This window comes from Phacochoerus africanus, chromosome 10 (genome assembly GCF_016906955.1).
Source record: "Phacochoerus africanus isolate WHEZ1 chromosome 10, ROS_Pafr_v1, whole genome shotgun sequence".
In the NCBI taxonomy this organism is placed as follows: domain Eukaryota; kingdom Metazoa; phylum Chordata; class Mammalia; order Artiodactyla; family Suidae; genus Phacochoerus; species Phacochoerus africanus.
Genome location: NC_062553.1, coordinates 89,330,267 through 89,357,813, shown reverse-complemented (window position 1 = coordinate 89,357,813; position 27,547 = coordinate 89,330,267).

Genomic DNA, 27,547 nt, shown 5'->3' with positions numbered 1-27,547 from the left:
TCTTTCTGACTTACTTCACTTAGTATGAGAATCTCCAGTTCTATCCATATTGCTGCAAATGTCATTATGTTGTTCTTTTTTTTCTTTATTTTTTTCTTGGTCTGAGTAGTATTACATTGTATATGTACCACATCTTCTTAAACCATTCATCTGTTGATGGACCTCTAGTTTGTTTCCATGTCTTGGCTATTGTGAATAGTGCTGGATTGAACATAGGGGTGCGTGTATCTTTTTGAATTATAATTTTATCCAGATATAGGCCAAGGAGTGGATTGCTAGATCATATGGTAACTCTATATCTAGTTTTCTGATGAAACTTTGAACTGTTTTTCATAGTGTTTATACCAATTTACATTCCCACCAACAGTGTAAGAGGGTTCCCTTTTCTCTATATCCTCTCCAGCATTTTTTATTTGTAGACTTGTTAATGATGGCCATTCTGGCTGGTGCGAGGTGGAACCTCATTGTAGTTTTGATTTGCATTTCTCTAATGATTGGCGATATTGAGCATCTTTTCATGTGGCTATTGGCTATCTGTATGTCCTCTTTGGAAAAATGTCTAGGCATTCTGCCCATTTTTTTGATCGGGTTGTTTTTTGGTGTTGAATTGTATGAGTTGTTTGTATATTTTGGAGATTAGGCCCTTGCTGATTGCATCATTTGCAAAGATTTTTTTCTCCCATTCTCTGGGTTGTCTTTTTGTTTTTTATGATCTCCTTTTCTGTGCAAAGGTTCTTGAGTTTAATTAGGTCCCATTGGTTTATTTTTGTTTTTATTATCATTATTCTAGAAGGTGGATCAAACAAGATGTTGCTCTGATTCATGTCAAAGAACATTCTGCCTATGTTTTCCTCTAGGAGTTTTATAATACCTGGCCTTATGTTTAGGTCTTTAATCCATTTTGAGTTTATTTTTTGTGTATAGTGTTAGAAAATGTTCTAATTTCATTCTTATGCATGGTCCAGTTTTCCCAGCACCACTTATTGAAGAGGCTATTTTTCCTCAACTGTATGTTCTTGCCTCCTCTGTCATAGATTAGTTGACATGAATAAGCAATGAAGTCCTATTGTGCAGCACAGGAAACTATATCCAATCGCTTGGGATGGAACATGAGGGAAGATAGTATAAGAAAAGGAGTGTATATATATATATATATACATATATATATATATGACTGGGTTACTATATATATGACTGGGTTACTATGCTGTACAGCAGAAATTGGCACAACACTGTTAAGAAAAATATACTTTAATTAAAAAATTAAAAATTAAAATAAATAAATAAAAATGGTTCTTTCTCCTCCAAAGAAATGTTTTGTCAAATATCATTTAAACTGTCAGTTCTTTTTTAAGTGGGGTTTGTTATGTGTTATCCCAGGACTAATTTGAAGAACTTGTCCAAAATAATCATAGATATAGATTATTATATAAATATATTACCAGAAAATCTATCCTTTCTTCTTAAAACTACTCAGTTCCCAACTATAATGCTATATGCTTCTATATTTGATTTTACTCTATTTTATTTGTTACTTGATTGTATATATAACGTTATTTGAATTCCTTTCTTAAAAGGTGGTTTATAATGCCATAATCATTTGAAAACATATGTTAAGCTGGTTAGGGTCATATATAAAGATCTGTCCAACACTTGAAATTGTTTTCTTCACACTCTTTCCATTGAAGGTGACATTATTGCTTTCCTTGAAAATTAAATGTTATATTATCTAGAAAAATAACATGAAGAAAATATTCAAACTGTCCTAAATTGCAGTCCCCAGGTAAAATAAAATTTGATTAATTTCTAAATACTTTTTCTATTATATTCAATTCCCTATAATGTAACTATTCATAAAAATATAAATCTTATAGGATGTAATAATTATAATATATATTTGAACATCAAATATATCTCCAAGTTTTATAAAGATCTACATTTTATTTAAAATACCTCTTTAAACACCATAAATCCTATAGAAGAAACAAGAAAAAATATACTCTTCATCTAATAGCAAAAACACAATCTACAAAAGATAATTTGCTTTTTTGGAAAACTCTAAAACTGGCCTGTTTTCTCAGGATGTAACAAAGTGATAATTTCTCTATAAAATCTGGTTAATAGTGTTAGCCAAAATGAATGATTCAGAACTTTATCCTATTGTCACTCTTCTATTGTTCAGACTAACTAGCATATTGATTTCAAACTTTTCAAAGGATTATATATGAATACTTATGAAAGTACTTTAAATAGATTTATACAGTTTAACATACATTATAATTTTACTAATAGGATATATGATAAAGAAATATACTAAGAAGGTCATAAAAGTTAAGGAGAGGCAAGAATGGAATTGTAAGAAATGAATGCAAACATCTTGATTTAAGGATATGATGCTAAAACAATCTGAATATTGGTATTTTGAGAAAACATACGTCAATGAAGACTTTGGAAAATTTACCCTAGGGGAGTGTAATGGGAAGAGATAGTGAGGAAATAGTCATGTTTAAAGTCAAACATTTTTTTAGGATGAACATTGCCCAAAGTAATGACAGCTGGCCAATTTTTATGCATGACACTTTTTAGCCACACAAAAACTAGAAAGAAGAGACAGGCCCATAAATGTAATATTTGAATCATTTTGTTCAGCTTTGAAAGGAATGTGATTTGTGTGTCTCTTACAGCAACTGCTAAATAACTGCATAGCAACAAAATCTGGCTCTGTCATTTCTCAGTGTTTTCAATACTGACAGTAACTAAAAGGTCATTAGCAAAAAGTCAGAGTCATTGTTATCACTAAACAGGACATGATATAAACAATTTCAGGGGCTTTCGGCGTCATAGATATTATCTATATGTGAGTTCAAATCCTAACAAATAGTTTACTCATGATCCTAAAGACACTTATGTCACCGTCAGACAAATTATTGTTCTAGTGAAAAACATTAAGAACACATTGTCTTCAAAATAAAGTTTCCACTTAGGTGCAATCAGCAAGACTTAATTAGAAAACATGAATAATTGAACACGCTGCTGTTCTCTCTGAGTGATGGAGAAGCAAATTCTTGTTACACAAAAGGGCATGTTGTACTGAATCATTCTCAAAAGTTTTCCCTTCTCTGACGGCAACCTTTCAGTGATAATTCAAATGAATACCCTCTGAGCAAACTATAAATAGCAAAAACAAAGAAAAAACAAAACAAAACAATTCATGCAAGTCTACATAAAACCAAGTTTCTGAAAATATAATATAAAGAGAAAGGGAAGAGGAAAAGGGTATGGATTGAAAATACCTTAGGACATTGAAGTCTTCATAGAATTCATCATTCTGGCAATGGTATTAAAGACTGCCTCACAAATATTCTCTACTGAAGCACAATTTGAATTTAGGTACTTATTCTCAGTGCATGTAAGTCCCTCCCTCAATGTATGCCAAGAGCAAATGCTCAGTGTTTTGCCTACCATCCTAGGTGGCTATGTCCAGTTCAGTATGTTTAGAAGCTCTATAAAAGTCAAAGAAAAATTAGTTGAGGTGATTGAGAAAATATTCATTCTTAAGTGGTATAGGAATGAACTCAAAAGATGTGTAGATGCAAATATACAACAAAATCCAAATGCCTAAAAACAAAAAAAGCATGAACCAACCAAATAAAAATTAAAAATAAAAAAAATGACAACTGTTTAACTAACTAGCTAATCCCACCAAGCTCTAATTTCCCTCGGGCCATGTCCAATATTGCTGGTTTTACATCTTACTTTAGTTTTATGCTCTTTTTCTATTCTGAGCCATGTGTCATCTTCTTGGGTATCTCAGTTTTGTCTGACTCATTACTATTATATGCATTGTTTACTTGAATAATTGTTTATAATTATTTCTAGAAAGAGGAGAAAATGTTGAAATTTGTTGTTTCCTCTTTCAATAATGAAATCCTATGTGGATAGATGGATCTGAAATTTCTTCTCATTTCCATTCATTTCACATGTTATATTTCATAGCCTGAAGTACAAACAAAAGCTAAAAATAAGAATATATCCTTTAGCTTGTAATAACCATGATATACTTCCGGTAAAGAACAAATAACCTTACAAAGACAGCAGTTTTAGAAAGTACCCCCATCAAAAAAGAATGTTTTTATAAAAACTGCAGTCTTAGATTTGGAAAAGAACTGAGAATGTCAAATATTCCACCCAATATATCAAACACCTATAAAGCAGCCTTCTTTTTTTTTTTTTTCAAAAAGTAATTGACCTTGCTGAAAACTAGCAGTGGTCAGGACCTCATTATTTAATAAGGCACTTATTCCACTGCATTTCTGAAACATCCTAATTGAGTCAAAACTCACCTGCATGTCATTTCCTTCCACAAATCTTTCTTCTACTATCTGGAATAAAAAAAAAAAGTGCATTGCCATTTGCAGCAGCATGGACGCAACTAGAGATTCTCTTACTAAGTGAAGTAAGTCAGAAAGAGAAGAATAGTGGGTTCAGAACCGGGCTAGTATCCGTGAGGATGCAGGTTCAGTCCCTGGCCTTGATCAGTGGATTAAGACTTGGTGATGCCACAAGCTGCAGAGTAGATTGCAGATGTGGCTCAGATCTGGCATGGCTGTGGCTATGGTGTAAGCTCTGATTTGACCCCTAGCCAGGGAACTTCCATATGCCATAGGTGTGGCCCTAAAGAAAAGAGAAAAAAAAAAAAAGAAAGAAAGAAAGACACATACCAGATGATATCACTTACATGTGGAATCTAAAATATGGCACAAATGAACCAATCTATAAAACAGAAACAGATTCACAGACATGGAGAACAGACTTGTGGTTGCCAAGGGGAAAGAAGGAGGGAGTGGGATGGACTGGGAGTTTGGGAGTTTGGGGTTAGTAGATGCAAACTATTACATTTAGAATGGATAGACAATGACTTCCTACTGTATAGCACAAGGAACTATATCCAATCTCTTAGGACAGACCATGATGGAAGATAATATAAGAAAAGTAATGTGTATTTATGTATGACTAGGTCTCTTAGCTGTACAGCAGAAATTGGCACAACATTGTAAATCAACTATCAAATAAATTAAATAAAAAATTAAATTAAAAAAGAATACCAAAGGGGAGGGAAAATAAGTGCATTATCTTAAAATACATCTTACAATATGATGTCAAGTTTTTAACTTTCCTAGTTTTCTTTTCTAATCATATTATTCTATGCTACTGGTTTTAAATTTCAGTCCAGTACTTACCAATATATATTTGTGGCTAAAATTAATTTCTCTAGATTTTCTATTATTGGACAAATTGGCTCTAAAAAGAGCAGAGAAAGTGTTACAGCTTAATTATAAGATTAAAAAATAAATGAACCCAATTAAACACACTTTTTCAAAGATGCAAATAACTATGAAAGATTCTCTCCTTTGCCACTTGTGAGGGATTGAGCACATATCTTCTCAAGGATAATAATAAGACAAACCTACCCCAGTGACTCATCTCTGAATTGACATGTGCATATCTGCTATCTTAATTCTTAATGAAATCCCAACAGTAGATTGTATAAGTATACGGATAAATAAGAGATGATGCATAAAGGCTGTCCCACTCAGGATTTCATGTGATTGGTTTGTATCTGGAGAGCATGATAATAGAGGCTATTGGGGGGATTAGAGGTGGACAGTGAAGAAAATGTAAACACATTGCTTTTTCAGAAGTTGAAATAATTAATGATCTAGCCAAATTGATTTTTGTAAAAATTGCATGAAAACACCAAAAACTGCGTAAAAAATCAAATGGTATTAAATTGTGGAGTTGCTGTTACTAATGGTGCTGACAATGGTGCATAAAGGACTAGACTGGGACGACTGGAGAAACTGGAATGTGGACTCTGGTTTAGACAGTTGTGTTATTATCGATTTAACTTCTTGGTTGGGATCATTGGGTTATGGTCACATAGCAGACTTGACCTTGGGAAATGTGTGCTTAAGTATTTAGGAATGAATGTGGGGGTTGGGAGGAGGACATATTGTGTTACAATAAAGTTAATGTAGGTGAATCACAAACTGTGGGAAGAGAAATAGACACTCCAATAATTGTGTGCTTTGAAGTACATGTTTTATGCATTTATGAAATTTTCCCCATAAATTAAGTGATATATTAAAGAATGAGAGAAAAAGCAAACATTTTATTTAAACCAGTTGCGTTTCATTTTCCAGTTATATTATATACCATGGAAAAGTGATTTAAAACTCATAACTAAACCCTAGCTTGCATTAGAAAACAATCTCTATTCCATTTTAAACTTATTTTTAAGGGGAAAATGTGTATTTTGCTGAGAGAGATTTTACATCTTGTATTAATAATAAAAATTTCTCTTTATATAACATTTTGTCCAGAAATGAGCTTTATCCTGTGTATTTTCATTTATCTGATGCAACCTAACAATAACTCTGCAACAATTTATGCAATACCAGAAAAAAGAAATTCAATGAAACCAAAAGCAAAGCTCTGCTGAGGGTTGTGACATCATTTGCAGTAACTTCCAAGTAAAAGGGACAAGTGCTAATGCTACAAACTCAAAGATGGTCAGTATTGTACTTAAGGCAACTATCACATGCCACTTAAAAACAATCCTAGGATTTAGTATAGAAGTTTCATGAGACCTAGGAAAGAATTTTATTCTGGTTTATGCCTGGACACCTAGGAAAAGATAAATAATTTAATTGCATATCTTAGAATTAGAGTCCAAAACTCATATTCATAAGTTAGGAAAACACAATTGACTCAAAAGTAAGTTGATATTTTTAACTTACACTGTATCTGATATTGAATTCAGAATTGCTAGTCATTGTCTGTTTAGTATGCCATTCTGGCCAACTGTGTACAATTACACAAAATTTGCTGCTTTCAGAAGTGCAATACGTCTTTTGCTTTCTTCAGTAAAGAACTGTCTTCCAAGAGGATCATTCAATATTTTACTCATCATCTATAAGTATAACCCAAGGTCTGCTCATTAATAGCCCATATTGTCTGAACACTGTGTGAATGTACAGTTCACAATTTTTATCTTTATCTATGCATTAGGTAACTAGAATTTTGTAGAAGCTATTATTTAACTTATTTACATAGAGACCACTAATATCAAACAAACACATTGTGGAAAGAATGCCACCAATCACCTACTCTGGGGATTTCATTTAAAGAAAATAATTCAACAAAGAAAAATTAAATTTATAAATATTAATTATATTTTATTTATAATTGCAAACCATTGTAAATATTTCTATGTCCAGCAGCAGACAAATACTTGAAGATTTTTGAACATCTATTTAGATAAATATTTTTATCCATAAAATTATATTCATGCAGGTAATTTGATGATAATTTTGAAGACATTTGTGAGACAATATGAACTGATAAAGATATCAATGATACAAGAAATAAACAGGCATGTGAAATTGGTTAGAAGGACAAATGGACTTAGTCTTGAGATGATTTTTATAACTGTAAGTAGGTTTTTTCTTTAAATTGTTCTGCACTAACATTGTTACATACACATATGTGTATGTATGATTTTATATTGCATAAAATAAAGTTAGTCCAATTATCTGAATAACAGTAAGACATAAACTGTAGAATTCTAGCTCTGTGAGGAAACTGTTCATATTGTTTTATGCATGTCTAATTAAAGTGACAAGGGTGATATATATTTGATTTACTCTCTTCTAGGAAAGTATTGCTTAATATCAACTAGGAAATGAGATCTCGTGATATATAGAGGGAAAAGAGTGTAAAAATGCATAAACAATGACATTCTATTCAGAACTGAGCCAGAAGTGCTTGTGTAAATAATGTTTATACTATTATTGAGCCTGTAGATACCTGTCACTATGACTTATATTAATTATGTCACTTGATTGCTACAATTATGTTATACGATTGGCCATTATTATCAACTCTGTTTCACACATGAGGAAATCAATTCCTAAAGAAATTGAATGACTTAAGTCATAGAGCAAGTAAATGACCTAATCGGATTTAAAGCCAGCTCTGTTTAGCCCAAGAACCTTTGACTTTAATCCCCATACTGTAAGACTCATTTACTCCACAGAAAATCTAAATATGTTGGGAGAGAGACAGCCATAGTGTTTATAGTGTAGCTTTGTTGTTAGGTTCAAGTTGTTATTTGTGAGCATAAGCAAGATTGTTTACTTCTGCCCATTTTTAATTCCTCTTGGAAAAATGAGAATTGTAGTAATACCATCTTCCCACCTCCCAACCCTAGCCACCCAAGGATTGTTGTAAGGTTGGGGATATAGATATTATCATTTGCTCCACTTATTAAGCCAATACTCATTAAAGAGCTACTTTGTACCAAGTCTTCAGGGATACAAAGATGAATCAGTGCAGGAAGAGAGAAAAATATTAATTAAAATACTTATGTATATCAGCGATTTACTGAAAGTGTTAAGCATTTCATCATCTGGTATCTGAACTCTAAGCAGGTAATAAATAGAAAGTGTGAGGGAGACTTTCCGGCAGAGGGCAGATGTGTTAAGACCCAGAAGCAGGAAGAAGTGTGTTTAAGGAATCAAAATAAGGCTAATAAATGACATTTTGCCTCTAAAGCTGAGGAGCTGCATAAAATAATAATTGAGAGAGAAGCAAGGGCTAGATGATGAGTCCTTTAGTCCCTTTATAAAATGTCATTCTTCTGCATAAAAGTCATAATAAGCTATTCAATAGTTTTGAGTAGAGGCGGGACCTAATCAGATTTGGTTTTAAAAAGAATTGAAGAACTGTAGGAGAAGTTTGGAGTAGATGGATGTAGAGAGACAAAATTGTAATCACAAGTATTGAAGTAAGAAATACAGGTAGTGTGGATTAAGGCTAAATTCTGGGGATTTCCAATATTTAAACATTGGTTAGAGGAGAATGAGCCAAACAAACCAATTGACAAAGAACAGCTAGAAAGGTGAAGATTCAACGCTGGCCAGTGTAGTAGGCAAGGGCAGGGTTTCAAGGAAGGAGCGGTTAATACCGCCAAGTGCAGTTTAAATAGCAAGCGAGATTGGAAAGAAAAAGTGCCATTGGATTTAGGGATATTGGACTTAATATAATAGAAAATGAACTGTTTGCTTTTATTATTCCCAGTGATTTAGGACTTGGTTCTGATACATTGAGGCATATTAAAAATTTCAAGTGTTTATTTGAGCAAACATTGATTCCAACCAAGCAGTGCCAAACTGGAAGTGGTTTGAAGCATTCTACCAACAGGAGTTAGGAGAAAGGTGTTTTGGAGAAGATGCAAACACAAAGGCAAGGAAATTATTTTTTTGGCCATAGCTTAAGAGGGTGTGTGATTTGGGAAAGCCTAGTGGACTATTTGTGGTTGCTATTCTTCTCAGCCTTGAAGCTTTTATAGGAATGGACTCTATTTAGATTTTAGTTTGCTCGCTCAAGGGTGCCAAAGTTCTAGAGCCATCTCAGTCTAGTGGCTTCCTCTTTAGATTACTTCAGTAGTTCTGCTTCTGATCTAACTTGCTTGTTTTTTCTACACTTACATTTTCCTTGTTAAATAGCAATGGCATATCACCCTTGAACTTTGGAGTAATTTACCAGGGCATTCCTTTTTTAGAATGTTTAAGCCTTTCAAGAAATAATGACAATAGAAAGCATTTGTTTTTCTCTTTTTTCTTTTCTCTTTTTCCTTTCCTTTTTTTCTTTTTATGGCTGTTCTTTTGGCATATGGAAATTATCTATGCCAGGGATGGAATCAGAGCTGCATCTGGGGCCTACACCACAGCCACAACAACACCAGATCCCAGTCGCATCTGCAGCTTGTGGCAATGCCAGATGTTTAACCCACTGAGTGAGGCCAGGGATCAAACCCACATCATCATAGAGACAATGTTGGGTCTTTAACCCACTGAGCCACAAGGGGATCTCAAGGCATTTGGTTTTAACAAAGGCAAATCAACTTCTACTGAGAGTTTGACTTTCCCTAAATTTGGCCAGTTAGATATTACTTTCAAGCATGACTTCCTATTTACTACAGTGAAAAGGGATTGTTACCTGCCATTCTAGTAAATGAAGAATTTTTCCAGCCATTCCAGTTCTACAGGGATCAAGCCAACAACCCCTGCAACCTCCTAAGTGGGCCCTGCAGGAAGTCAGGATGAAGGAAAACAGTATTCTGTGCTTTGAATACTGGCCCTAGATAGTTAGGATGAATACCTAAGGAGTAATTTCAGTGAGCTCAGACTCTTGCATCTTCCCATACACAGAAAATCACTAAAATTATTAACCTGAAATGTCTGTTGCTTGTGACTTGCAGCACAAGTTTGATGTTTGATTACATGTGTTTTTCATTTGTTTTCCAAGCAAAACCCTCCTATATATCCTGGTTCCTTCTCTGAGAGCAGTTCCTCAGAGCTATCTAAGAGGATGTCAACTTGCTATTTTCCTCAGTAAGATCCCTAAATGAAACTTTAGCCACAATTGTTACAGAAATGATTCCCAAACTTTCAATATATAAAACAAGACAATGGAGGTTCAACTCTAGAACTTTAGGCCAAAGACAGTAAACTGAGCAAAGCTGATTTATCTCATTTATTTTTGAAGTTAGCTCCCGGATTGTTTTATAACTCCTGATATGAATGCAGTTCTATGACCGAATGGATAAATTAAATTCAATCTGATATTCATGCTTTCTTTTCTGGGATTTTTTTTTTTTAATCTTTCTAAGGCCTCATCCACAACATAAAGAAGTTTCCAGACTAGGGATTGAATTGGAGCCGCAGCTGCCAGCCTACACCACAGCCTAGCAACACAGAATCCAAGCATTGTCTGCGACTATACCACAGCTCACGGCAACCCTGGATCCCCAACCCACTGAGCGAGGGCCAGGAATTGTACCTGCATCCTCATGGATACTAGTCAGATTCATTTCCACTGAGCCATGACGGGAACTCCTTTTCTGGGAATTTCTGTACTTTAAAGATTTGATAGCACTTTAAGTTGATTCAATTATTTGGTTCTAAGAAATATTATTTTCTGAAAAGAAAACCCCAAACCTCTTATCTACAGAGGCTATTATGTATTTCTTTACTCTCTAGTTAATAATCAGTTAGCAACCTTTTTTTTGGGGGGGGGTTAACTCAGTGAATTTTATTACACTTATAGTTGTACAACGATCATCACAACCCAATTTTGTGGCATCTCCATCCCAACCCTCAGACCCTCTCCACCCCCAACCTGTCTCCTTTGGAAACCACAAGTTTTTGAAAGTCCTTGAGTGAGTATCTGTTATGCAAAGAAATTCATTGTGTTCTTTTTTGAGATTCCACCTGTAAGTGATAGCATATAACATTGGTGTCTCACTGTCTGACTAACTTCACTTAGCATGATAATCTCTAGGTCCATCCATGTTGCTGAAAATGCCATTATTTCTTTCCTTTTAATGGCCAAATAATATTCCACTGTGTATATATACCACCTCTTCTTTGTCCACTCCTCTGTTGATAGGCATTTAGGTTGTTACCATGTCTTGGCTATTGCATATAGTGCTGCAATGAACATTGGAGTACAAGTACCTTTTTGAATCATGGTTTTCTCTGGATAGATGCCTAGCAGTGGGATTGCTGGATCAAATGGTAATTCTATTTTTAGTTTTATGAATAAACTCTATACTGTTTTGCACAGTGGTTGCACCAAATAACATTCCCACCACCAGTGAAACAGGATTACCTTTTCTCCACACCTCAATTAGCAACTTTTTATGAGTCTCTCTCTCTCTCTTTTTTTTTTTTTTGTCTTTTTAGGGCTGCACCCGTGGCATATGGAAGTTCCCAGGCTAGGAATCAAATAGGAGTTACATCTGCTGGCCTATACTAAAACCACAGTATGCAGGATCCTTAACCCACTGAGCAAGGCCAGAAATCGATCCCGCCTCATGGATACTAGTCAGATTTGCTAGCATTGAGCCGTGACGGGAACTCCCTTTTATGAGTCTTTTAAATCTGATTTTCCTTGTTTGTACAATTGCTTAACAAAATCAGGTTTTCTTTTTTCCTCATTTTAATTCTCTAAAGAAAATTACCCTCTAAATCATAAGTGAATTCAAATTTCCTTTGGAAAGACATTTTAATATCTGAACTGTACTTCCAAAATTTTGAATCTATTCTCACAGCCAGTCATCATCCAATGGGCAAGTAGTCATTAATAGGATTCATGAGTAAATAAAGGTATAATGAGCATTATAATAATAGGTTTCCAATTTCAAACTACTTTGACCTTCCTTATTGTATGTAATGTCTCATGTTAAGAATAAACTGCTAAAATAGAAAGAAAACAACAGAAAGGACATGAATTTAATCAGTCAGACATTTTAGTGCCTTGAGGAACTAAACTGTCTTATTCTTCATGACCTGAATGATATTTATAAAAGTGCTGCTCTTTCTTTTGGTCTTATGCTATTTTTCCTCCTCGGCTTTTCAAGTTTTGCAGAAAATGGTGCTGTTGTTGTTGTTTCTGTTGTTATTGTTCCAAAGAAGTTGTCACATATTGTGCAGCACACAGTAACTCACAGTAACACATTCTTACAAGTTAGTTTCTAGTTTAATGATACTTGAGAAGAACAAAGCAAAGCTCTTTCCAAAATTCAAATTATAAAGCACTGAAATCTAAGAATGAGGGCACATTATAATCTGTCCCCATGTGAAAGTATGCTAATATTTATTGCCATGCATTATAGATGTAGAACCTGTATAATTAGAGATGGAACATTAACATAAATAATATCAACTTAATTATCTGTATCACTGAATAGCACAATTTTAAGCAATGCTGATTTTTTTCATATTTGTACAACAAGGATAGTACAATGTATTCCACCAATGTACTCCACCTTATGAGGACAAAGAGTTGACCAAAGGAGAGAAGTACCTGCTTTATCAGTTATTAAAAATATTTGGGATGAATTTCTTCACTTTTATCTTTTTTTGGTCTTTTTTTGGCATTTCTTGGGCCACTCCCTCGGCATATGGAGGTTCCCAGGCTAGGGGTCCAATTGGAGTTGTAGCCGCCGGCCTACGCCAGAGCCACAGCAACGCGAGATCCGAGCCGCGTCTGCAACCTACACCACAGCTCACGGCAACGCCGGATCGTTAACCCACTGAGCAAGGGCAGGGACCGAACCTGCAACCTCATGGTTCCTAGTCGGATTTGTTAACCACTGCGCCACAATGGGAACTCCACTTTTATCTTTTTTATCCTTCTTTTCCCCACACATTCTAATTCTTAATTTCTTAATTTATAGTTTATTTTTAGGAGATGAAACCTTCTGTTTCATTTACTATTTATTTTCAAAAAAATATTTACTGAGTGTGTACTACTCTTTCAGTTCCTCTGCTAGGCTCTGGGGTGCAACAGTGAACAAAAAAAAAACATTGCCTATTCCTTCAGGCCCTTATAGTCAGGTTATAAAGAAAGGACGAATTTAAAAAACCTCTGAAATAAACTACAAATTGTACTTTTGCAATTGTTGTAGAGGGAAGGTACATATGGGAACTTGATATGACCAAAGAAGTCAGGTAATGCAGTTCAGTTACACTAAGGACTCTATTAAGAAGGAGTGTAAGCACATCTGGTAGATGGAGCAGATGCAACAAAGGAGAAGAGTGAACATAAGAAATCTACATAATTCTGTTCTGGCTGGAGCAGGAAAAAAAAAATGAGAGCAAAAATCAAGCAAAAGAGGTGATTTAGCCTCGACCTTGTAGAGTCCCTCAATGAGACTAAGGATATTGCTTTTATGCTAAAAGTAATTGCAAAACGTTGAACTATCTCAAGCAGCCAATAGAGTTGGGAAAGAAAGGCTTCGTGACTATTAGTCAAGAGTGGATTTTAAGCAGTCAACAAAGTAATGATAAGCCAGTGAAGGTCAGTTTTACATGTTATCCAGGTGAAATGTAATTGTGGCTGTAATCAAGGTGATGGAGAGCTCTTTAAGTGATGTAACAGGGAGTAGTGATGGATTAGATTGAAAAGCTTTCAGTAAATATCAATGGCTTCAGGGTTATACAGTTGTTTTTCAGCTCTGTTATTCAGTAAGATAAATAAGTCCAGCTTGCTAAAGTTGGGTACCTTAGCTAGGTTTTGTACATACTGAATTTGATTAGCATCAGAAAAAGATAACTATTCTCAAGAACAGGGGTCTGAAAACTAGAACCAAATCCAGACCACTCACTGCTTGTTTTCATAAATATAATTTCTTGTATCACATCATCCTCCATTCATTATGCATCACAGATCTGTAGCTATTTTTGAACAAGGTTAAAGTTGAGAAATTGTAACAGAGATAACACGGCCCCCAAAACAGATAACATTTACTAACTGGCCCTTTACAGAAGAAAGTTTCCCAAACCCTGCTCTAGAAGATGGGGATTGTTTTATTTTATTTTTATTTTCTTTGTTATACACCTTATTAATGTTTCTGGCCATAAAGGTAATTCTTCCTTCTAATCATCCACATTAATTTGTTTCTTCACATAAAAATTAATTCTTAAATTTCCACAGCTTGTAAGAACTGGCAGTATTTGGGATACTGCTCCTAGGTTAAGGCAATTCACAGTTATATCCAGTCAGTGTGAAAGTGCTATGTGATGTGGCCAATCTCTTTACAAAGCATCTTGGCATAAAGAACATTCCCTCAAAGTAAAACAAACACACAAAGAGTTCGAGTTTTTAATAACTTGTAATATTTTGGAAAATAACTGAAACATAATGATTATATATATATATTTTTGCTTTAGTATCTTTTGTATTTCTACAGTATCTCTTTCTCTACCTTATAAGATAAACTGAGGCATAAAAGGTACCCATGGTCACATGGTGCCAGGGCCAGGCTTCTCACCCACATTTTATGTTCAGAAGCTATTAACTTGAGCCCAGTCTATTTCTTGTACTAGAGTGGCTACTGTAGTAACATTCTAAATAAAGATTTAATTTTGTATGAGCTTTGTAACCCTGTTGCCTCATTCCATCCAAACAATAATAATTAGATAATAATTAGAAAATATTTAAAAATCTAGTATGTACAACAGAGCAATAACTATTTCTTATCCTAGAAATAGAGATTTTTGGAAGGCATAAACCATTAACATTGTTTTTGAAATCTCCATAGCAAAGATTGCATTTCTAAAATAAGATTTCCAAATGCTTATGGAATAAAAAATTTGCTGAGTTATTTATTGGTGACAACTATTCCTTTAAATAGTCAAAGGGGTGAACTAAATTGTCTTTCATACAGTACCTTTAAATAAAGCTTTATGAGGTGCAAATATATACCAAACACAGGGAATAGAGATGGGTGAATGATATTGTTTGGGATATTTGCAGCATTATTTTCTTGTATTAAAAAAGCCATGTAATTGCATATAATTACATAAATAAACCACCACTTTATCTAGAAATAACTGGAAGGAAATATGCCAAAATATTAATTTGGTTCATTTTGTGTTCTTGTCTAATTTCTTTGTCTTGCAAATGCACATTAGTAAAAATACACTGCCTTTTCAATAAAAATTACACTTTATATTTAAAAGGGTAAAAAATAGTGTCATATTTTTAAAAAAAATTGTGCGCATTAAATTTAATCTCCTTTGCATGTCCATGATATTGGAAAATAAAATGATCAATTTGTAAATTATAAAGAAAATACACTTTCAAGGCTAATATACTGGCAGAACCAAAATCTTCTGGTTTTTAATCCATAGATCCACTGGTATTAACTCTTTATAATATAGCAAAATGTTGTATACCTCACATAATTATTAAATTATGCTCACCAGCCTCTTGGTGACAAATGGCATCGTGAAGCCTATGAAAATGTGTTCTTATAAAAGCACCGTTGTCCCTCACTTGTATCTTAACTGGGATATTAAATGATCTTTGAAAGAGCATTCTCACAAAGAGGTTTAAAGTACAATGGAAAGTTTTAAATTTATCTCATTATTCACAAGCGTTGCCTTAGCTTCTTCATCTTTAAAAATGGAGTTTAAACCTTTTTCATTACACACTAAATATTAATTTATATTTGTAACAATAACATAATTTTCTGGAATGTTTCCTATGAGACAGGCACCTCACGTCTATTTAATTATCTAACTAAAATGGATCACTATTAGAATCTTTGTTTGCAAGTGAGAATATTGAGGACCAGAGTGATTCAATAACTAGGTCAGGGTCTTAAAATTAGTAGGGGCATAGTTGCGAATCACACCCAGTCTCCTATTTTGAGTTCAAGCTCATAACAACTATGGATAGGTATATCCTCCTTTTCTCAGAGAAACTTGGTTTGGATTTTTCATCTCAACTGATCTGCCAATACTAATACTTTGGTTTCACTAACATCAATAGATTTTGATTAACTCCACTTTCTTGTCTATCAAATTTGTCTTTAGGCTTTCAAGATGCAAAGAGATTCATAAATTCAGCCCATCTTCTGCTTTTTGCTACAAGTGTTTCTCTTTGACTTAGCTACAAGGAAATCCCATAAATGATTTTGTAGCAAACCTCTGTTATTTGTTTGCTGATAATTCTATTTGAAACAAAGCAAAATAGAAGGGAAGTGCTTTTTTTGTTGTTGTTTTTTTTTATTTTTATTTTTTTGACTTACTAATCCTCACAAAGTACATCGTGCTAGGAAGCTGCAGGGTATTTTAAACCAGGTCATTTTGACTAAACATAAATACAGCACAAATTGGACGTCCCCTCAGGCCTTTGAACTGACTTGAAGCTAAGACTGTAGCCAGACCTTGGGTTTTATCTATGCATGTTCTTGGAGTGGAGCCAAATTCTCAGCAGAAACACACATTTTCAGGAATAGGACCAGCTGCAGTTGCTTTTGAAACTATGAGCACGAGCATTTTCTAAAAGCTGAAAAAAAACAGACGATCTCTGAATTTTAATTACTTGACTTCTCCAAAGGCATGTGTGGAAACTCCCTATGTCTTTGCCTAAACTATTCATTGCCCTTGGGCATGATGGGAGAAAAAATAGTTTTGGAGCTTGACTGGCTTTGCAGTCTGGTGTGCCATTTACTTATGACAAATAACTGAAGTTTTATCCTCAGTTTCATCAAACCTTAAGAGGTTTTTCATATATCCTTGGAACAAGGAAGAGAATTAACAAATTGTTTCATCACTGTTGTGTTGAAGCTGACCATTTTGCATTACCAGCACCCTGAAGTGTGTACTTCTAGATATTCATTCCTTAATTGAAGTTTAAAACAACTTTCCTCCTTCTATAGCTTTCTTTCGTTTTCCACTGGAAACAGCCTTCCCCCAGAGCTGTCTTTCTAATGATTGTATCATTTTGCACTGTCATTGTATGGAAAACTCATCTATTACAGCAACAAATAAAGCACTCAGATTTGCAGAGCATTCATGAAATAATCTTTCAAACTTATTTAAACTGATGTGATATGGCCTCAAGTACCAAATTCCTAAAATAGACTTTGAAAGATTTTGGAGTTAATGGGAGGAAAGAGTATTTCCCAAGTCTCATGAAAAGAAATGTCTATAAACAGTTGAACTGGGAAAGGCAAAATAGATTTACTCTTTGAAGTATGACACCGGCAAGAGGTATCTTGCCAGGTGATATCTTCTGAGTTTGAGGACATATTATTGATTTTTTTTTTCAAGATGAGCTTATCTTACCGAATCCTGCAACCATATCCTGTTATATTAATATGTTATCCCGGTTGAATGGCATTGTGGATGTGTTCCCATTCCTTAGGGAAGGATGAGCAGGTTGCCCCGTGTCCAGAAATAGAGTACCATGTCCTGTTCAGCGAGGTGAGCATCACTCTCAAGCCTCACTGCTTATAATACAAGTGAAAAGTGACAAATAGCAACTTTGGAAGAATACAAAAGGAGTGAATTTGAAGTAAACTATAGAAAGCTGTTTTCTTTTTGAAGCGTCTTTGGGGTTAAATAGGTGCTAAAACATGCCCTCCTAAGTACACTGAGAGCCTTTCAAATTAGTGCAGTAGTTATAGTCACTTAACTTAAGATACCTGAGCAGTTATGGATGTAAAATGTTGGCTTCCAGCTGTACTGAGTGTTCTAGGGTTAACAGAACTTTCTAGTGTATACAAAAGACATTCACAGCTGAAACTCTGAGATATAGAAAAGAAGACCTTCAAAGTCTGATGAATGATATGCCAACCCAAGGCCCTTGTAGCAGCAGACTAGCTCACACTCTGAGGGATAAATCAAAGCATTAATCGGTCTTGTCAGTAAAGCAGGTGTTTTGATGGCCTTTATGGTTCATTTTCATGCAAAAGGGTTGTGAGATACAGAAATCACAGGGGATTGCAAATAAATGGCACTGACAGGATTGATCCTACCAGGCGAGGGGGCCCAAAACGGCCTGTCTTTTCATATTATGAAATATACCTAATAGCAGTGCCTTCTTAAGCTCTAGTTCTACAATAGCCTATTTGTAAGCTCAGGATTTTTCTTCTTCTTTTTTTCCCCTTGTCTTTTCTTTCTTCTTCTTTTTGATATGTCAAAAGAATTTCTTTTCTTTCATGATAAACCACTCCAGCAGCCATAACAGGTTTAGAATGTTAAAGAGCTAGGGTGCACATGACTTGACAAAAGGATTTTTGTTTTTAAAAGATTTTAAGACAAGATACACAAACTGTGTAATCTGGTTCCAAGATGAAAGGGGAAGAGGAGGAGGAGGAAGAGAGGCAAATCATCTGTCCCACTCCCACTTCAAAGTTCAATGATAACAGAAATATTATTAAAAAGGCCCAAGATACTATCTTATTAGAAATTGCATATCTTAAATTATAGCTTAATTGGGAAAAATAACTTAAAACTTAGAAAATTTCAAGTAAATTTATGGTCAATCTAGCATCTTTTTTTTTTTTTTTTTTGGCTTTTTAGGGCCACACCCGCGGCATATGGAGATTCCCAGGCTAGGCGTTGAATTGAAGCTATAGCTGCCAGCCTAAACCACAGCCATAGCAACTCAGGATCCACGCTGAGCCTGTGACCTACGCCACATCTCATGGCAGTACAGGATCTTTAACCCACTGAGCGAGACCAGGGATTGAACCCACGACCTCTTGGTGTCTAGTAGGATTCGTTTCCTCTACACCACAACAGGAACTCCCAATCTAGCATCTTATAGAAAAGCAATCTTGATTTATTATTTTGGGCTTTTGCTAGATTTGTTAATTGCACAGTCATTGATAGTAGAATATAAGTTAAAAAAGATAACTAAAATTACAGTTGTAAATTCTCTTGGAGATTTCACCATTTTATGTCAACTAGTTAATAGGCAATTTGAGTACTTATTATGTCTTAGAAATTATTCTAAGTATATGTGCAGTACTCATAAGTATATGTGGAAAATAACACTACTATCCCCATAAGGAAACATAAACACAGAGAAGAAGATAAGAAATTTGTTCTTGGTCATACAGCTTCTAGGTTGGAATTTAAGCATAGTCCACCTCCAAAGCCCTGATACTCATCTATAACACTCTTCTCCCTTAGAAAATAACTCATTAGATTTCTTGTTCTCAATATTAATATTAATATGTTGAATTGTTACTCTGAATATATAGTTCTTTTGCAATGCAGATTTTTTTTCCTTCTTTTTATGGCTGCACCTGAGGCTTATGGAATTTCCCAGGCTAGGGTTAGAAGTGGAGCAGCAGCTGCCAGCCAACATCACAGCCACAGCAACACTGGATCCAAGCCACATCTGCAGCCAACAGTGCAGCTTAGGGCAACCTTGGATCCTTAACCTGCTGAATGAGGTCAGTGATCAAACCCACATCTTCACAGACAGATACCATGCTATGTCAGGTTCTTAACCTGCTAAGCCGGAGCAGGAATTTCCACATTTCTTTTATAAAAACAAAACAAACAAACACAGAATAAAAAGTGAGTTTCTTAAGCCAAAATATATGTTCCACATGTAGAAACTTTAGTTCATAATATAGAATAGAATCTTGCTGAAGAGTCCATTAACTATCTTTTCTAATAACAATTTTAAAGAAAACTTGATAAGTTCCTCATTTTCCTGAGTGTTCTAGAGCCTATGGATCAAGAGCAGGAAATGGCTGGGGGTGACAAAGAAGCTCAGAGATGATTTTGAGAAACCATGACCTCAATTTGTAATCTGATATAAATCTTGTTTAATCTCTTTGTTATGAAACTGGCAAGAACTATCCAGATAAGATTTATTTGTAGACTTCTAGAACTAAAATTTCCAAGAGAATGAAATTGGTCACATCATCTGGCAAGTACATTAGTGCCATGTAGACATCTGTGTGAGGAATCTGTTCAAAACCAGGAATTTGTTGAATATAGATTCCCAGAGCAAGAGTAAAGTTGCCTAACACAAATGTTAAAAGACATCAACTTAAAAATACCTCATACATCCATCACCACAAAAGGGAGTTGGAATTCTTGATTAAGAGTGATTTCTTTTAGTGTTTCCTAGATAGTTCACATTTTTTTACAATCTAAAGTTAACCCCTTTTGATTGACACATTATTTGGGGGGTTGTAAATACAGCATATACAACCATAAAAAGCAACCACAGCTTGCTGGCCCAGACGCATTTTCTCTCCTTTAGAAAGAATTCCTAATACAAACATTCATGGTTAGATCTTGAAGGACCTCTGTTGAAATTACATATGAATTAAAATGAAATGTTGAATATGAATATGAAGTGAAGAGCTTATAAACGTGTGTTTTTTATTATATTTTAAGAGAATATATTTTTCAAATCAATGAGAAAACCTAATGCAGTAATTTTGTAAAATTCTTTTCTTATTCATTCTGTGTGGCTAATATATGATAACACCCATAAGGGCAAATGGTGATACATTAAGAAGGGACTGCAGTTGTTAATATTGATTTTTTTTTCTTACTGATGAATAAAAAGAGAAAGAGATGAGCTTTTTCTTTTTTTACTATGATAATGTATAAAATTTTACTGTCTTAACCATTTTAAGTGTACAGTTCAATGGCATTAAGTACATTCACATTGTCCTGAAAATATCACTATCCACCTCCACAAATTTTTCATATCCCAAGAGAATGTTTTTATTTTAAACACTTTGCTAGCATTCCCAATCTTAAGTATGAAAAGAAATGAACTTTATTATTTTTGTTAAGACTATGATTTCCTAACTGATTTAATGTTAAATATAAAATTATACCTCTATATGAATTACTTTTGAGATTGTTATAAAATGGCTCAATATGGACTATATCATTTTAAACTTTTTATGAGTTTAGATAAAATAACACTGAAAGTAGTTATTTTTTTCTAATAACATTCCTCTCAGAAATGTGACTATGGTTATAACAGAAATTAAACCTTTGATTGAAATACAGAGGTGAGAGTATATTAATTTGAAAAGTCTAAGAGATTAACATAAATTTTCAACTAATATTATTGAAAAAAGGTGTTATCCTATTTCTTTACTTTGTAAAGTTTTGTACTGTTTTAATATACAGCCTAATTCAATAACAGAGTGGATCCTGATTTAAAAAAAAAAGTTTTTTTCACCATTGACAATTATTATAGAAAATGTAAAGATATGAATAAAAGTGGAAGGAAAGGAAAAGATAAGGTTATCCGCACCATCTCAAATTATGCTTTTATTATTATCTATTTGTTTTTAAATTACTCAATGAATTTTATTACATTTATAGTTGTATATCAAATTATGTTTTTAGATGATGGTAAGAATTAAAAAATATGTTCTGTATAGAAATTATATCAACCTTTTCTGCTAACTTTATATTTTATGTCAAAAATTAAAATTCATATCACATATTAATATTAAATCATTTTGAAGATCACTATGGACACCTGGGTTATTTTTTATCATTTATTTAACAAATTTTTATTAGGACACTTGATGTGTTCTTGGTACTGTAATTATTGCAGAAAACATTTCCACTCTATTGTTCATAAGGCACACAAATTATGGATATAAAGGAAACAAATCCAGCATTAGTTTACAGTTTATTATAATGAATTGAAAGCAACCCTGAGGACTTTATGGCAGCATATTTACTTCTAAATATGATTTAGAATGCTTTCACAGGATTATATACTGACACTTTTCTATAATTAAAGTTAGTCAAGAACAAGATTTAAAAGTTTGCTCTTCTAGAACCAGTTTCAGAGAGTAGCTTTTAAGATATAAGGCAGCAATAAGGAAACTCCTGTAATGCCTCAGCATTCATTTTTACAGATAGGCTTTCTGCACTCACGCTGACTTCCTAACTTTATTTTTATGTAAAAGCAAATTGATCAAGGCTGTAGGAAACAGAGTTCCTAACTCTACAAATAACCTCTGTAAATAATGCACCTAGGTAAATTCGACTGCAAGTTGTGTGAGTGTAGAAGAGACATATGTTGATTTTTCTTCTAAATTTGAACATTCTGAGAGTAATACACGTGTTAAGAATATTAATGTGAATGGTGATAAGTTAAAAAAAATCTAATTCATAATATCCATTCAAGTGGGCTTTTGAAACACATTTTCTAGCAATATTAATAGCCAATTTCAAACTAAAAAATGTCACATATCCTTAGCAGAACAATTTATTTGGAGAAGGAAAGAATGAGAACAATTTAGAAACATATTTACAAATGTTTGGCTTTCCAAAGAGAAAATAAAAATCTTGTAATAAAAGCACCGTTTCTCTAGAGGTATTAAAACATCTTAAGTAAATCACATTCATGGCCATTCATGGCAGCCTGGATCCCTCACTGCCTGCCGCATGCCTGCCTCACTGCCTTTTATTGTGGACCTACTAAACCAAGAACAATTTAGAGGCTGTGTGGTAAGCCAAACAAACACTCCAACTTCTAGTTTTTAAATTGGGTCCAGTGACTGCCACACATGGCATTTTAATTAAAACCATTTAGCAGATACGGCTACTAATCTGTGAAATTGAATATTGGCTCTTGCCTGCCTTCAGTTTTAGCTCGAACAAGAAAACAGAGAACAAAAAGTTACGTACCCTGTGTACTAAAAGGAGGATACCCCAGATCTACTACTGTAATCACTTCCGATGGTAGTGGTAACTAACACTCAGCACACACTTCTTGGCTTACATGGATAAACATTTATCTTCTTATAGTTTTGGAAACCAGAAGCCCAGAATCCAGTTACAGACAAAGCTGTGCTTCCTTCCAGAGACTTGTGGGGGAAAATCCTATCCTGTATCCTCCAGCCTCAGGTGTCTCCAAGCTTTTGTTAGCTTCTAGCAGAAGAACTCCTATCTCTGCCTCTGTATTCACATGGTCTTCTCTGTGCCTACTTTTCCCTGTCTCTTATAAGGACATTTGTCATTGAATTTAGAGCCCACTCAAATAATCCAAAATAATCTCATGTCAAAATCCTTAATTATATCTGCAAAAATCTTTCAATAAGCTCACATTCCAAGTTTCTAGGGGTTAGTACATGGCCATGTCTTTTTGCGGGAGGGGCACAATTCAACCACAATTTAAATAACTATTATTACTACTTATGCTGCTATATTGTGCTATATATGAATTTAATGGAAATGCTATAAAATTTGGTTGTGATGATCATTGTACAGCTATAAATGTAATAAATTCATTGAGTAATATAAAAAATTTAAAAAAAATAATGAGCATGTTACATTTTCTTTTGTAATAGTCAAAACCTGTCTTCTCCAGTATGGTCATACTCATGTGAATAACTGTTTAATGAAAATAATAACTATGATAGTTAATATATATTGAATTTCATTGTGAATGATGTTATTTTTTAAACTTACTCTTAACAGACATTTCATAAAGTAGATATCATTATGCCAGTTTTACAGATAAGTGCACAAAGACACAGAAATATAAAGTGATTTGTCTAGTTTACACAGGTGAAGAAGGTGGGGTTTGAATCCAAGTAAGCTGACTTCAGAACCCTGACTTTTAAAGTGACATCTATATTTTGCAGCCTTTAATGTAATATAATTCAAAGATTATCTGGGAAAAATATCGTATGCCTCTTGAAGAACATTATTTGCTCATATTTCCAAAATCTGTAAAAAGTTTGAGACCACAGTAATTTTAATCTTGAGAATTAAACACTATGTTTCAACTATGAATAATATTGAAAAATATTAGATTCCAGAGCTGGAAGAGTCATTTTATCATAGATGGAGAAATAAAATTTTACAAAAGCAGACCCCTGAGTTAATAAAATTTACTTAATAAAGAATTCTAGAGAGAGAAGTCAATCTCCTGCCTGATTTACAAGACTGTTTTCCTTATTTTTATATTTGCTAAAGTAAAATAAAATAAAACAAATTTAAAATAAAGGGAATGTGGTGGATCTTTCTGCTCCAAAGATGGCTTCACCAATCTCATTCCATACCTTGAAACATTAACATGTTTCCTTAAGTGATAGTGTCTGCTACCTCCCCGGAGCCTGGTTGGAACTTCAACTGTCCGAACCACTGTGGCAGAAGTGATGCTGTGGGATTTTTGAGGTTAAGTCTTAAAGGCAGCATAGCTTCCATTAGCAGTTTTTCCTTCTCTCTCTTTCTTTCTCTCCCCCCCTCTCCTTTCTCTTATAATGCTTGACCTTGGGACTCAGACACTATACTTTGAGGAAGCCCCAGCCACATCTAGAGGCCATGTGTGATTGTTCACATTGGCAGCCCCTGCCAGGTGTTCAGCTGATAGCCCACATCAACTGTCAGACCTGTAACTGTGTAGGATTTTAGATAATAGCAGCCCCAAGTCTTTGAGTTTTCTCACTGAAGCTGCAGAAGGACAAGCCATTCCTTTTGTATTCTTTCTAAGTCCTGAGCCACAGAACCATGAGAAGTTGTAAAAGATTATTATTGTTTAATGCTGCTATGTTTGGGGTAATTTGTTACACAACATTAGATAATTAACAGAGGAAATACTGTTATGCTCTTTTTTCTAAATTACATATTAGTCTTTTAACTTACTAGTTTACTTTTTTGACTAATCAAATTTCCATTGTGTATAGTCTTTAATGCATTCAAAAATTATCTATTTAGCATCTTCTATGTACTTGGCCTTGTGGTAGCCCCTTGTGATATGATGGTAATGGAGACAAAGTCCCTGCTGATAAAAAGCTTTCTGATAGAAATGCATTTCCTTCTTTGATCCTACAGCGCTATATACCTAAATCCAGAGACACAAGACAGACTCTGACAGAGGGGAATATTCTAGTCATGTTTCGTGTCCTAGCTCAAGTTCCCCAGGAGCAGAGCCAGAGAAGTATGTTTGTATACAAGCAGTAATTTATTAAGGGAATAGTTCCAGGAAAAACCACAAAAAGAGTGAAACAAGCAGGAAAGGGAAGCAGAAGAGGTCAAGCAATGGTACAGATTAAACCTTTAGGCAAAGTCCCAGACTCAGCAGGGTAGCTTTGTGGGTACATTGCACCTAAGAGTTTATCTCCATTGGATGTGGCAGAGCAGGGCTTTCATGCTCCTCAATCAAGTCAGTCATCTTAAATGGATGTAAACTGCCAGGCACTTCTGCTCTTTCTGAATTTGAGTAATGTAATTCCAGGAAGGCAAGTGTAGTTTTGGTACGAAATCAGCACAAAGTAGCCAGGGGAAAGATACACAGAAATGACATAAGCCACCCTAAGAGATCTGGGATGGTCATGGATACTGTCTTAATTTCTTGAGGATAAATAATTTTGGGGACAAAAAAGATAAAAGTATTTAAAGCATAAAAGCTGCAGAGTTAAAATTAGGACCCAAGAATGTAAATACTGATTTAGACTTCTAACAAGTGAAATATGTGCACCCCAAAATAAAAGCATAATTTCTGACCCAAAATGTATTTATAACTGCATAGGTTGTTCTGTTCCTTTATTCTTTACTTACTTAGTAATGTGATATTATATGATAGAATATGATAGATATTGAATATATGACATTCTAATAATACAATAATTTTAAGTAAAGTCAGAAATAACATAAATAAGTCAATAATACAAAAATTTTCAAGTAAATTCAAAAATAACATAAATAAGTAGGGCAAGGAGGACATTCATGATTATATATACTAAATACATAGTTTGTTCTTTTTCTGCTTTTGGACTAGGCATGAATAGCATGGATAAGTCTAGTGATTTTTTTTTTTCTTTTATCTTTCAAAAATGTTTTTTTATGGCCGCACCTGTGGTATATGGAAGTTCCCAGGCCAATGGTCGAATTGGAACTGCAGCTGCCTGCCTCCACCACAGCCAAGGCACCACCAGATCTGAGCCGAATCTGTGACCTATGCCCAGCATGTGGCAACACTAGATCCTTAACCCACTGAGCGAGGCCAGTGATCCAATCTGCATCTTCACAGAGACAACATTGGGTCCTTAACCTGCTGAGTCACAAAAGAAACTCCCAGTCTACTGATTATAATTAGAGTAACTTCTGCTTCTGCGACCCTTTGATTGCTTTCCACCAACTGGAAATTATTTACCTCTCCTCATTTCCTCCATGTGCAGGAAAAAACCAATGACTCCCTCTTTTGAGTTTGTCCCCCTGGAGAGAAGAGAGGGGCTTCTGAATGTGTGTTTTATGTATTTATTTACTTATTTTAATGGGAAGAAGTTTATTAATTTCCAACTGTTCCTACAGTATGATAGGAAGAACCAGGCTCAGTGCTAATATTAGAAAATTCATTTGATTTTCTAACAAAGGGTTGAACTCATGTTCTTTGCTCTTTGTGGTTACATAAATAAAAAAGTCTCCATGTCTGACATTGTTGGATAACAAATATTCTTATTTAACTATTCATTTGCCTCCATTAAGTTAAAAAGTTGGTATCAATAAAAATGTATCATTTCATAAAATAAAGCACAGTGATGGAGCTTAGTGTGATTAAATACAATTATATATGTATTTATTATATGCATTTGGTTGTATTAGTTAGCTACTGCTGCATAATAAATTGTCACAGTTTTTGTGGTCAGTGATCCAGGCATGGCTTGCCTGGGTTCTTTGCTTTAGCTTCTCTCACAAAGCTGTAATCCAAATGCTATCCTGGGCTGGGTTCTCATTTGAAGCTCAAGAGAGGAAGGGCTCATTTCTAAGCTTAAGGACTTTGTTTCTTTGTTTCTTTCCTTCCTTCCTTCTTTCTTTGTTTCTTTGTTTCTTTGCTTGCTTGCTTGCTTTCTCTCTCTCTTTCTTTCTTTTTTTCTTTCTTTCTTTCTTTCTTTCTCTTTCTTTCTTTCTTTCTTTCTTTCTTTCTTTCTTTCTTTCTTTCTTTCTTTCTTTCTTTCTTTCTTTCTTTCTTTCTTTCTTTCTTTCTTTCTTTCTTTCTGGTTCAGGATTCAGTCCCTTGTGTTCTGTCCAATACTCTAGCCCTTTCTTTGCTGTCACCTAAAGCCCCCCGCCCCCACACCTCACCCAGTTTCCTGCCACTTGGGCTTCTCTATTTGGCAGCTTACTTCATCAAAGCCAGCAAGAGCCAAGAGAAGGGGTCTGCTAAT